This window comes from Schistocerca serialis, chromosome 2, assembly GCF_023864345.2.
Source record: "Schistocerca serialis cubense isolate TAMUIC-IGC-003099 chromosome 2, iqSchSeri2.2, whole genome shotgun sequence".
In the NCBI taxonomy this organism is placed as follows: Eukaryota; Metazoa; Arthropoda; class Insecta; order Orthoptera; family Acrididae; genus Schistocerca; species Schistocerca serialis.
This window is the reverse complement of record NC_064639.1, coordinates 641695294-641709567: the sequence shown is the minus strand read 5'-3', so window position 1 is coordinate 641709567 and position 14274 is coordinate 641695294. Positions and strand designations below refer to the sequence as shown.

Sequence of the window (14274 nt, the reverse complement as noted above, 5' to 3'; positions counted from 1 at the left end):
TAATTTTCTTCAACTTAATTGATTTACACATTGCTTATTTAAATTAATTTTTAACTTTGTCTTTATACTGCTCAGTGATTATTTGCATTTTTCATCTCTTCTAAGTACATCATTAAAAATGGGATGAAAACATGAATATGTTGATTATTAGAGACAAAACATTCACTGACACTTCCGCCACAATGCCAGGCATCTTTCAGTATTCACTGCCCTCAGGATGATGAGATTTCACCAAACTAGCACGGTCTACTAACGTTGCCTCTGTTCACACCATCTGGCCACAGTAGCTTCACAAAGTTGTCAAACAAAGTGGTACTCATGAAGTTGTTCACTATTTCTCCAGACCTATGAATTTTAAGAACAACAACAATAACAACAACAACATTTGCAACATCGGTGGTTTCATCTATGGATAACCCAGAGCTTTTGGCCGATAAAACTAATTTGTATTTTGTTGAGAACCTCCTTGTAGAACAGTTCTTTCCCAATGTAGATTCACCTGGAACTGGATGTGTTGTGTACTTCTCCAATAACTGTCTGAACTGTGGATCTTCATGATTCTCCAATATGATGTTGGAAGAGAGACTCATCTCATCCAAGTCCTTGAAAAATGGTTGAAGATTGACCTGTCTGCTCAAATAACAGCATTTGTCTGCTGTCCTATTCAACATGTCCCCATTAAAGGTGAAGAACTTCTCTCTAAAATCACAAATAAAATCTCGCAACTTCATGCTGTTGGAGAAGTTTACTTTCAGCATGTTGAACTGGACTGAATTTGTACTCTGAACAGTGTGACCACATGTGCATTGTTTATTATGTTGAAAGCCGTTTTTGTTGGCTTGAAGAGCGTTTTGTTGATTCTACACAACAATGTCATCTCAGCAAACAGACTAATGCATTACATCGACTGTCTACTGTAGTCTTGATAAATATACACAGTAACTGTTGTGTTTATATTTGTGACAATATCACCTGAAACATTGTCACGTGAGCAATAATATTCTGTTGTTATTGTTGTGTCCTTAAAGATATGACAAATATATGCATTTTTGGCAAAAGTTGGTCAACATATGAGCTATTACTAAAGAAGAGGGAAATATTACTGCACTAAATGCCTGGATTTGTGTATAAACTGTTGTGAAATTCATGCTAAAGTTCACGGAAAAATTATGCCTTTCATTAAAATCCGGCCACATGTATAACACAGTCATCTAAAATGTGGTGCATTGTGATTTGTATACCACAAGCACCACACATTGGAGGATCCTCTTGCTGGGGGACCGATGACCGTACCAGTCTGGTCCCTTCAATCCCACAAACCAACCAACCTCTTGCTGGAGGACAAAGCATTGCATCATAGGGCTACATCCTATGTGAAGACGAGTGAGAAGGACCTCATTTCGTTTGTGTGGCTACTGGAGTGTGTCATAGCCGATCTACTTAATTTATTAAGCATAACTTATTGCCTGTCACTTCCAGCCACTCATCTTCCTATCTACGCACAACTCTGTACCTTAACAGCAAGGTGATAGCATGTACGGAAATGGCACACTGAACTATCTGACTACCATGACACACCTCCTTGGTTACTACATCTGCCATTTTATTTCCCGTTAGTACCCACATTCCCTCGTATCCAACATAAGACACTTCCTTCCCCAGCCTCTGAAGGTGGATGAGGGCATCCTGGATGTCTTGTGTTACTTTATCTGCTGGGTACATGTTTTGCAGAGAGCGAAGAGCACTCAAGGAGTTGAAACAAGTGAAACAGCAGTTGCAACACATCTTATCTGCTCCAGTGCCCTTGAGATTATGTATAATTCCCCACTGAACTCAGCAAATTGTCACAGTAACAACTTGTTGAGTACACAATAAGGGAAAACAACAATGCAGAAAAGGGACTCCATCTGCTTACCCTCATCTGTGAATGCAGTTTTATTGTTGCAGTGCTCATTTAAAATAAGGTAATATCTTGTATTAATAACTTATGGAGAAGTGCAGTCTCTTCTGTACCTCACCAAATCTGAAACTGCTTGGGCCTCTGCAACAACCAGGTGGCAGTCAGTTCGAGCCCTAGATTAGGGTTTGTACTTGCCCTACACCAAGTGACTCCATCTTGTGCTTCACACAGATCCCAAATAGCCTTGTTGCTCTTAGACGATTTTAGAAAAAATCTTGTGGAAGAAGATGAGCATGTGAATTCAGAAAAGCGAGGCACAGCATGAGGGATTGCCACCATGTAGCGAGTGGCTGTTCCCCAGCCTCAGCACACAGACTGCGTATGGGGCTGGTCCTGTAAGTGCCTACAGCCAGCCTGATACACTCATGGCAAATAGCATTAATGACCATCAAGTAAGAAGGTCCCGTTGATCTGTACATTGTGCACCTATAGTCTAGATCTGACCTCACAAAAGCCTTTAAAAAGAACTGGAACAGCCGTGCCCAGTCCATTCCCGAACACCTGTAGCTAAGGTGACTGCTTTCTGAGTCCTTGCCTTCAGGTCCTTTATGGGAGGTAACTGGTGTATCTCTTGCTGTCTTCCACAGCACAGTCGCCATCTACACAGCGAGATGGCTCCACCATCCCCTCCAAAGAGATGGGGAATGTGGTATCTGCATTGCAACCCAGCTACACATAACACAACAGATTACTGGGAGTTGCTGACCTGTTAAGACACCTGCAATTCAACCAAAGCTCATCTTACTTGTGATACTCTGTGCAGTATGTGAGTATGCAACATCTGCCAAATACAGCTGGCACTAGCACACTTCTGTGAGCTACATGATACTGGACAGCTGAGCAGCCTTCACGGGACACCATCCAGCATCTTGCCAGTCAGTGCAAGTTCCAGTCTCAATGCTCAACATCAGACATGCAGGAGTATCATCTTGTTCATAACTGTAGGAGTATATTACAGACTGCAGTGCTGCCAGTCAGAGCCTAAGACACTCTGGTGCAGCCTATACAGAATCTGCCTGCAGCAGTGTTTCTTTACGCTAACTGAAAGACTGTGTACTCTGCATGTACCTTCCAGAACTGTGATTATATTAGTGACAAACTCTCGTCAGCTCAGGATGACCTTTTTGTTGCCTCCATTCAAAACTGTTTCCGTTGCTATACAGAACCAAATGCCCCTGTACACACTCTGTGTGAGTAGTACAGTTCTTGGCTACCTGGGCGCATTTCTCTTCTTGTAGTGTGCATCATCCGCAACACAATACTGAAATAACCATAACAGTTTTTAATCAAAACTGAGGCCCAGGAACCTCACTAAATCTTTAAAAGGTAGACTGATATCCCTCAAACACACATCAGGTATATTAGAAATACAGCAAGAAAGATTAAAATTCATGCACATGCACATGCACGCCCCCCCCCCCCCCCCCACTTCTCCAGTCACTATTGCAATGCTGGGGGAGGAACAAAAACATGCAAAATCAAACACAAATAAGGAGCATTGTACAAGAATTTTACCACAGACTTTAATCTGTTCATGGCTATGGCACAGTGAGTAAGACTTACAATACACCTCTGGGGAATACAATTCTACTGCTCAAAACTATTTGACAGCACATCACCAACTTGGTACCTAAAAAAATGTTTTGATAAGAAGGTGCAAACGAATATGGATAGGTGGCCATAAAAGCCCCACGAGTGGAGTTGTCCAGGAATATCATGACCAATTACCCCTTTACAATGCTATCCATTTAGGAAATCCTGCTGCAGAGTTGTCTCTCACAGGGTCAGGTTGACGACTACGAACAGACATCTCCGAACCTACCTGAGAGCAGCTAAGGATTGCCCAGCCTATTTGCTCCCAGATCTTTCTAACACCACTAGTTAAGGCAACACTCCTACAGCTACTGGGACACTTTTGGTCCTTCCCTGGTTTGAGGAGAGGGAGTCACATTTGCCTCCCTCTTTGAGTTGGAAAATTATACTATCTGCCATATCGAATTTAAACATTCTATAACGATTCTCAATGATGCCATTTGCCAGTTTTGCAGAATGTAGCACTGGATTTGGCCATGACTGGATGTAGTATCATGACCCTCAAAGAGTGCTGAATCCAGCTCTCAATTGGAGAAATGGTAGTTGTATGACTAAGAATTGTTGGATCCAAAGTCCAACTTATTATCCATCCATGGTCACACATTAATGGTGGAATGCTAGATCCTGACTGGTAGTGGCAGTAGTCACTGCAAAATGGTCTGCCACTGCCTGGGCAATGTCTCTGGGCATTGTTTGGAGGCACATCTGCTTCAGCACTGCTGCTATTGCTGACTGACTGCATTTACTGGAAATAGCTTCCCATATTTTCATAGAACAAGTGGAGAGGTTGAAAAAGTCCAGGAATGCTTGCCATGACCTTTTCTTGCTCTCCTTCATTATAGGTCTGCATTTGGACGCCACTTAAACCATCACAGAACCTTATGCCTTACCAGGATTGCTGAGCGACCTCATCAGACCCCCTGAGGTACAAGCTAATGTAAAATAAGGACTTTGGAACGAATACGTTGGTGGCATAATGGATCACATGTGTGATGTGTTCTGCTCATTTCTGGATGTTGCTGTGGTGTTCAAACACAACTAGCTGGCTGAACAGCATCCATTTTGCTAATCGTCCATCTTGGTGGCTTCTTTTTAAAGATTGCTCCACGTGGTAGATGGATCCAGAGTGTTAGGTGATCAATGGAATGAAGGTCATCAGTAACTGCCCACTGAGGAAAATCTGTGAAGGATGGAGGGCAGGAAAAGAGGTCTATGAGTGAGGATGACCCATTAACAGCTCTGAAATGAGTGGGACTGTGCACGCTGAAGAGACACAGCTCCAGAGGCATCATGAGGCCCTCTAAAACTTGATCCCGGGGGAAACTAGACAGTGAGCTCCATAATACATTATGAGAATTTAAGCCTTCCTGTAGGAGAAATGGTCAGGACAGTTGTTCTGTTAGCTCTGTGAGAGTGTCGGAATCTATGGTCAGGGCAGTTGTTCTGTTAGTTCTGTGAGAGTGTCAGAATCTATTGTCGGCTGTATACATCACAGGACACTGAAAGATTGTAGGTATGTTCATTGATCGGTGTGCATGCAGAGTATACTGAAAAATTAATAGTTCCATTTTCTGCCACCAGGTAAAATATGGCACTGAAAGCAGTCAGACTGTGATGTGGGTGCAGGAAAAGGGTAGGAATGATCAAACACATGATAATTGTGGCTCCTGTATCTTCCTGGTGGGCTTGTAAATTACGGTAATATTACATCTTGACGAAGCGGAATATTACCGTAATTTACAAGCCCACCAGGAAGATACAGGAATACCTCAAGCCTGCCAAGGACGCTCACAAACCTTTGGAAAAAGCTGGAGTGTATAGGATTCCATGCAGCTGTGGTGATGTTTATGTGGGTACCACTAAAAGAACTGTTTCTAAACGTTTGGAAGAGCACAAGGGAAATTGTAGAAGAGGAGAAACGGAACGATCAGCTGTTGCGGAGCATGCTTTCCAGCCAGGGAACCACAATATTCATTTCGAGGAGACGCAAGTACTAGCGGCCACAAGCGAATACTACGAAAGGCTCTACAGGGAGGCAATCGAAATCACTAAACACCCATATAATTTCAACCGAAAGGAGGAGGGCGTGAAATTAAACGGTATATGGATGCCGGTGTTAAAGAAGATGTGTACCACCCGTCCACTACTGGGTGAAGGCAACGGCGATCGACGGCGACGGACAGCGGCCAACTGCACTGACGTTTTCAAAGCACGTGACATCACACTGCGGCGCGGGAGCGCACGGACACGGAATTTCGCGGCAGTCAGTAGTGAGCCAGTGGGTGTGTTGGACCTTCCATCGCCCTACGGACCCCCTTGAAGATGTCTCCCGCAGTCGGAGACGAAACGTTGGGAATTGAGACAAAATTCATCAACTGACCATGGCATAACAGCCCGGATAATTATAATGGACAGTGGATAATCCTGCAAAACATGTGGCAGAGCAGGACGTCACATGCAACACTTCTGCGCATTAATGGCACTTGTAGACCTGAGGAGTAGTGCATGTTATTTACAAACACTGTTACCTCTCCCCTGATCCCTTCCCAGGTCGGGTCGTCCTCGTGGTGGAGAGTATAGCCCTGTAGCACAGGGACGCCAACAGGTTTCAAATGTGTTTCTTGGAAAAGTGGATGACTTACAAAACATTTAAAAAAGATGTTGACTTCTGCGGGCACAACAATTCTGATTACAAACTTAGATTTTTAAGAGTGATCTTCATATTGTTTATACAGAATACAACTGACTGAAGAACGATCTTCACATTGTATATACAGAATACAATTAACTAACTGCTGGTGCAGTGCTCATCTCCTTTACTACATTTTATTTGCAGACCCAAACATACAAATCACCTTCTAGTGTTTGGCACAGGATACTCAGATACCACAATCACATCCCCTGCCGTCTCTGCTGTTTCATTCTTGAATGATGAACAAGAGGAAAACCTGTCGGTACACTTGCATTTTTCTTATTTTCCCATCATGGCCATTTTGCAAACTGTTTATGTTGCCCTGCTTCTCTTGATACTGACACATGTAAAAACAGCAACAGCACTGTAAATTTAGATCGCCTTTGGTCAATTTACATCAAGAGGAAATATATGAAGTATGTCTTCCAGACTGAGTTCAAATCCGAAACAAATATGGCTAGAATGCAAAGATTTCTGTTTAAAAAATAATGGGTGCTTCCATAAGGGTCTTCTTAATAATACTTGTAACATCAGTCAAATAACAGAAGTTTGTTATGAACTACAAGAAAACTTAGAACTGTTTGTTTTAATTAAATGCATAAGGAATTTTTCTGCAAGCGTTTGGAATCTAGGTATAAGTCATTAAGTGAAACATAATCCAAAATACGTATTCACATGAAAGCCGCTTCACAATTGTTATACCAACACTGAACTCACTTTCAGTTCAGACAATTCCTTTCAAGCCACCCACAATCTACTTTCATCATTTCAGGGAAGTGAGGAAATGCATAGTTTAGTGTGCAATGCATCTGGGTTATCAGCAGCCTTGCATGTACAAATAAAAGTGCCAGCAAATACAGTACCGTTATCACTGTAGAAAAAAGAAAAGGACTGATAAAAAATGAAGTTTCAAAAAATAAATAAGCTATATTACGAAACACCATGAAAATCTCATTCTAAAAAGATCTTCAGAACTGCAATGACAAACTCCTTCTTAGTAATGTCAATGGGAAGCTAGATGATGCAGCAAATTTTAAAGTTTCTTCACAGGTGTATTTTTCTCTACCTAAAATAGAAGGCAAATCAGTAGCTAAATCCAAACACATCTCTCTTATCAGAATATAAAATACCCCAAGTCAAGGATGGCGAGACAAAAGTGTCAAAGATGTTCTCATCTTATGGTGGTGGTTGTTGTTATGGCCTTCAGTCCAAAGACTGGTTTGATACAGCTCTCCACACTACTCTATCCTGTGCAAGCTTCTTCATCTCCGAGTAACTACTGCAACCTACGTCCTTCTGAATCTATTTAGTGTATTCATCCCTTGGTCTCCCTATATGATTTTTACCCTCCGCACTTCCCTCCAAAACTAAAATGATGATCCCTTGATGCCTCAGAACGTGTCCTACCAACTGATCCCTTCTTCTAGTCAAGTTGTGCCACATACTCCTCTTCTCCCCAATGCCACTCAGTACCTCCTCATTAGCTACATGATCTACCCATCTAACCTTCAGCATTCTTTGGCACCACATTTCGAAAGCTTCCATCTCTTCCTGTCTAAACTATTCATTTTCACAAAAGAACAAAAAAACTAACTCTTAAATCTATACTCTATGTTAACAAATGTCTCTTCTGCAGAAACGCTTTCCTTGACATTGTCAGTCTACATTTTATATCCTCTCTACTTTGACCATCATCAGTTATTTTGCTCCCCAAATGGCAAAACTCATCTACTACTTCAAGTGTCTCATTTCCTAATCTAATTTCCTCAGCATCACCTGATTTAATTTGACTACATTCCATTATCATCATTTTGCTTTTGTTGATGTTCATCTTATATCCTCTAAAAGACACTGTCCTTTCCATTCAACTGCTCTTACAGGTCCTTTGCTATCACTGACAGAATTACAATGTCAATGGCAAACCTCCAAGTTTTTATTTATGCTCCATTGATTTTAATTCCTACTCCGAATTTCTCTCTTGTTTCCTTTACTGCTTGCTCAATATACTGATTGAATAACATCGGAGATAGGCTACAGCCCTGTCGTACTCCCTTCTAGACCACTGCTTCCCTTTCATGCCCCTCGACTCTTATAACTGCCATCTGGTTTCTGTACAAATTGTAAATAGCCTTTCGCTCTCTGTATTGGACCCCTGCCACCTTCAGAATTTGAAAGAGAGTATTCCAGACAACATTGCCAAAAGCTTTCTCTAAGTCTACAAATTCTAGAAATGTAGGTTTGCCTTTCCTTAAACTTTCTTCTAAGATAAGTTCTATGGTCAGTATTACCTCACGTGTTCAAACATTTCTATGGAATCCAAACTGATCTTCCCCGAGGTCAGCTTCTATGAGTTTTTCCATTCGTCTGTAAAGAATTTGTGTTGTTAATTTGCAGCTGTGACTTATTAAACTGATAGTTCGGTAATTTTCACAGCTGTCAACATCTGCTTTCTTTGGGATTGGAATTATTATATTCTTCTTGAAGTCTGAGGGAATTTCACCTGTCTCATACATCTTGCTCACCAGATGGTAGAGTTTTGTCAGGACTGGATCTCCCACGACTATCAGTAATTCTAATGGAATGTCGTCTACTCCTGGGGCCTTGTTTCGACTCAGGTCTTTCAGTGCTCTGTCAAACTCTTCCCGCAGTATCGTATCTCCCATTTCATGTTCATCTACATCCTCTTCCATTTCCATAATATTGTCCTCAAGTATATTGCCCTTGTATAGACCCTCTGTATACTCCTTTCACCTTTCTGCTTTCCCTTCTTTGCTTAGAACTGGGTTTCCATCTGAGCTCTTGATGTTCATACAAGTGGTTCTCTTTTCTCCAAAGGTCTCTTTAATTTTCCTGTAGGCAATATCTATCTTACCCCTAGTGAGATAAGCCTCTACACCCTTACATTTGTCCTCTAGCCATCCCTGCTCAGCCATTTTGCACTTTCTGTTGATCTCGTTCTTGAGATATTTGCATTCCTTTTTGTCTGCTCCATTTATTGCAGTTTTATATTTCCTCCTTTCATCAATTAAATTCAATATCTCTTCTGTCACCCAAGGATTTCTACTAGCCCTCGTCTTTTTAACTAGTTGATCCTCTGTTGCCTTCACTATTTCATCTCTCAAAGCTTCTTCTACTACTTCTTCTACTATATTTCTTTCCCTCAACTTGTCAATCATTCCCTAATGCTCTCTCTGAAATTGAATACAACTTCTGGTTCTTTCAGTTTATCCAGGACCCATCTCCTTAAATTTCCCCCTTTTTGCAGTTTCTTCAGGTTTAATCTACAGTTCATAACCAATAGATTGTGGTCAGAGTCCACATCTGCCCCTGGAAATGTCTTAAAATTTAAAACCTGGTTCCTAAATCTCTATCTAACCATTATATAATCTATCTGAAACCTTCCAGTATCTCCAGGCCTCTTCCATGTATACAATCGTCTTTCACGTTCCTTAAACCAAGTGTTAGCTATGGTTAAGATATGCTCTGTGCAAAATTCTACCAGGCGGTTTCCTCTTTCATTCCTTACCCCCATTCCATATTCACCTACTAGTTTTCCTTCTTTTCCTTTTCCTACTATTGAAATCCAATCCCCCATGACTATTAAATTTTCATCTCACTTCACTATCTGAATAATTTCTTTTATCTCATCATACATTTCATCAATCTCTTCGCCATCTGCAGATCTAGTTGGCGTATAAACGTGTACTACTGTGGTAGGCTTGGGCTTCGTGTCTATCTTGGCCACAATAATACGTTTACTATGCTGTTTGTAGTAGCTTACCTGCACTCCTATTTTTTTATTCATTATTAAACCTACTCCAGCACTACCCCTATTTGATTTTGCATTTAAAACCCTGTATTCACCTGACCAGAATTCTTGTTCCTCCTGCCACCGAACTTCACTAATTCCTGCTGTATCTCGCTTTAACCTATCCATTTCCCTTTTTAAAATTTATGGCGGTACTCTATTTTTATTCAAATAAATCAACTTCCCTTTAACATGAGGGGCTAGAACAAATGCACACCCTGGTATAATTGTTGTCTGACTAGTGTTTGGTTTATTTTGTATCTGTACCTCTCTTTCTCCCAGGGAAACACAGCTTTTCTCCTGAACCAAAAGGTAACAGCATCCACAGCTCTCAAAACTGGTACGTCATTTTTTTACAAGCATCCCTTGCTACAGTATCTACTTCCTAATTTACGTGCATTTGCTGGTGATCTGTGAAGGGTATCTTGAGTGTTCTACACAGTTTTTCCATGTACATTTGCCTAATGTTCTGAAAGGCACTTAGGAAACTGGAGCAAATGAGAAAATTCTTGTATCAATTAAACTTTGATTGCACTTAATCTGTTCTAGTGCCTTTAGAACATCATTAAACTCTGCATCAAAGACCTTCAATTCACTTGGAAACCAAATTCTAAGTATCAATATCATCAATACCAATCTGGTATCATATTAGCTTCAATCCAATGTTAAAATATTCCAATCTGTCACATCAAGATTGGTATGTTGAGCCGTAACTTGGAACCCAAACGAGTCACCTGAGCTTTTATAAATGAATTTTGCAGCCAATGAATCAAATGCTCTCCTCATGGGAGTAATTCAAGATTTTAAAATAGGGTGGTCATGTGAACCATGCACAATATAATCATGACCTATAAATTCTCAAACTAAAGCTCTGTAAAATCCCAATAGGGTGGACATTCTTGCCCCTATAGGCCTGTCACTATGCAATTTTTAAATGTTTACCCTTTTTAGAGCTCTAGTCTTGAAATATTTCACATACAGTAACCAAAGGTGTTTCATTAAAGATGAGGCTTAAAACTTATTAGGAAACTGCAAATAGAGCACCAGAGACATAATTTGAGTTGACCATTCATGAAATGCATATGCAGAAAAACAGAACAGATGTATTTTTCTGAGATAAATTTAAGGCCTCTGAGTTCTGTTGAGAATTGCTGTCTTCTTAATATTAACTGCAGCAGTTGTCCCAAGACAAGAGGATGAGAACAAACTCTCATGATTATTGAGAGAAACACTGAACTATAAGATAGGGCTCCTGCCTGCAGACCCTACGTGGTTAATGCCTACTGCCAAAAGGAACACTCAATAGGCACCTTTGCACCTTCCAAGCATGTCTGTATGGTCGCCAACTGTAAACCTATAACACTACTGATAAAAGAAGGTTCAAACTACAGTAATTCTCTTGATGTATAATTCTCTTGATGTATGAGTAGACAATAAGCCACCACAGTAATTATATGGGGGAAAGAAAACTTACACCAGACTACTGCACCACACATACATTGGAATCTGCTTACAATGTTCAAGCCTTCACCTTCCTCTACAATTTTCATCCCAGGTCATTTCGTGTCAAATCAACACACTGACTAAGTTTGACATACTCAAATTTTGATGAATCTTTGTGTACCTAGCATCCCAACACAGTTATGAATGAAAACCATAATTTTTTTCATGATTTAATTAAAAATTTATTAAGCCTTGAATTTTCAAATTTTCATTAAAAATTGCTGCAGTCTGGAGTAGAAAGATACCATTTTCTCCAAAACCAGATGAGATACAGACCTGCAAAATGTGTTATTTTAAAAGTTCTTTACATGGGCTTTCATTTGGTATGTAAAATGATGGCATTTAAAAATTAATTTAAAAAATTAAATAAATTTTAAATTTTAATTTTCTAAAAAAGCATTATTTTAAAAATTTTGAAAACCACAAAATTTCCTTGCACTATACTCTTACATCTCAAAGTTTCATTTCGGGATCATCATGAGAATACATGGTGCGAAATTTTCAAGTTTCATCCAAATTAATATTAAAAAATTTACTTACTACGTGATATTAAGAAACAGCTGTATTTATCACAATTTCTTATAAAGTGGAATTAACTGTAAAGGCTCTGCTGGTTTTTATCATGTCATTTTCTGGCATATTTAGCCTGTGGGGTCATTAGGTTCACCTTACATAGAACATCCACCACACACATCCACATAACAACCAGTTTCTCCGGGTATGCAAGGAGAACATGGACAAAGAAATGTCACCTTTTGTTCTTCTTTTTCTTGTTGTTGTTCTTCTTCTACTTCATCTTTCCTCAAAATGTATTTATGCCACCTGTTGTAGTTGTACACTGTAGTTATGTATCTGTTTATACCTGTCAATGACAGTGTTTCTTGGGATTTGGTGGTCAACTACTGCTGTAATGAACGTTGAGCATATGAGAATACCTTAGACACAGATTTCTGTCTTATCTGAAACTACAGGAGTGAGTGCATGAAACATTTGGGTCCTTGGAATTGTTAATCCTTTGCTGAAGCGATTGTTTAGCAATGTGGCTGTCTCTATATCTATTCATCCTGAGTTACAAATGTAAAATGTACTCCAAAGATGTTTTCCACTGCCCAGATGAAAAGCTGCCAAGGTGTAAGAATTTGATGTTGCAAACTTTCTTGTGCTGCCAACTTCTTGACAGTGCCATCAATTCCATCGCAAGGCCCTTTTCCATGAGCTGTTGCTAAAAGATGCCATTCAGCCTCCATACCGAAATCAGCTTGACGAAACACCGATTTAAAAAGTTTTTCTTGTTTTTTTACTGAACAGCAGTAACTTAAGGAAAGTAGTATATTTTGTTTAGGTTCAAAGTGCTTTCTCAAGAATTCAATGAGCTTTTTCTGGAAGCAGTAGACAGCCACAAGGTATGCACAGACAGTCTGAAACAACGACGTAACCAAGATGCTCTGTTCCTGTTTCTCCTTTATAGTACGCAACAAATGGGTGAAAGTGGCTTGCTGACTTGTTCAATGATAGCTCTGAACCTCATCCTACATCAGAAATGATTAGTTCTCTGAAAAGTCACTGTACACCGCAAACTGTGAATCTTGTAGGCTTTCTCTAATGTGTTTCAAACATGAACTTCATTGTTTGGCAATAAAATCGTGATGGGCCAACATGTGACAGAATAATGCAAAATAAATTGATGAACTCTGTGGTTGATTTATGTAATGTTTCCATTTTACACCTGTCCACAGAAATCCACTGTCAGAAGGTGACGCTGTCTATCAGTTTTTCTTCGAATGCATTCTGCAGTATGGTCTCCCTTTGCTTATTCCCAGAGCATGAATTATAGTCTCCCAATGGACAATCTACTGACGATGGATTGCACAAAATCTTTGCAAGACAATGTTTATAAGTCTGTAGTTCTACACTTGTTACTGAATTCAACCTTGCATTTTCAATCATAAGTTTCAAATTTTGCTGAATTGCACATACAACCACCATGTGTCTATAGCAGGGGCGGGTAGAATACAGTTTTTAGGCCTTCCATAATATGTGTTGAAAGTTATTAAAATCAAATAGAAAGACTGTAGGACTTTAAAAAAAATGTCAATTTATGTCTGAATATACTTTGAAATTTCAGACAGAGATTTAAAAAATGTGTGTCCAAAAGGCAAATATAGGTACACATAAACAACTCGTGACATTCTGCAGTGACACTGTGAGCTACTGTTCACACATGACCCCACAAATTTTATGATGTAGTTGTGCAATTTAAGATATGGCATCATCTGTCTCACATGACGTGATTCGGGCATGCGTTAATGGAGCAGATTTACTCCTTATATGACCTGATCCCATGTTGATCCCAAAATGAAACTTCCAGAGGTGTAAGAGTATAGTGCAGGGAAATTTTGTGATTTTTTCAAAACTAAAAAAAAATTGATTTTAAACACCATCATGCTGCATACCAAATGAAAGCCCACCTAAAGAGCTTTAAAGTGACACATTTTGCAGATCTGTATCTCATCTGATTCCGGAGAAAATGGCAATTTATTACTCCACGATGTAGCAATTATTAATAAAAATTTGAAATTTCAAGGCTTATTAAATTTTTAATGAAATCAGGATCAAACATTTTTATGGTTTTATTCATAACTATGTAGGGACACTAGGTACACCAAGTTTGATCAAAATCTAAGAGGTAAAGGTAAATTTTCGTTCGAAATTGTGTGA

At 39.7% G+C, this 14274-nt stretch overlaps 1 protein-coding gene across 1 annotated transcript in view; it reads right to left on the bottom strand.

Annotated features, from left to right (window-relative positions):
• Positions 1 to 14274, bottom strand: part of LOC126457717 (sterol regulatory element-binding protein cleavage-activating protein) — a 229539-nt gene that overhangs the window by 138106 nt on the left and 77159 nt on the right. The gene's annotated exons all lie outside the window — the stretch shown is intronic.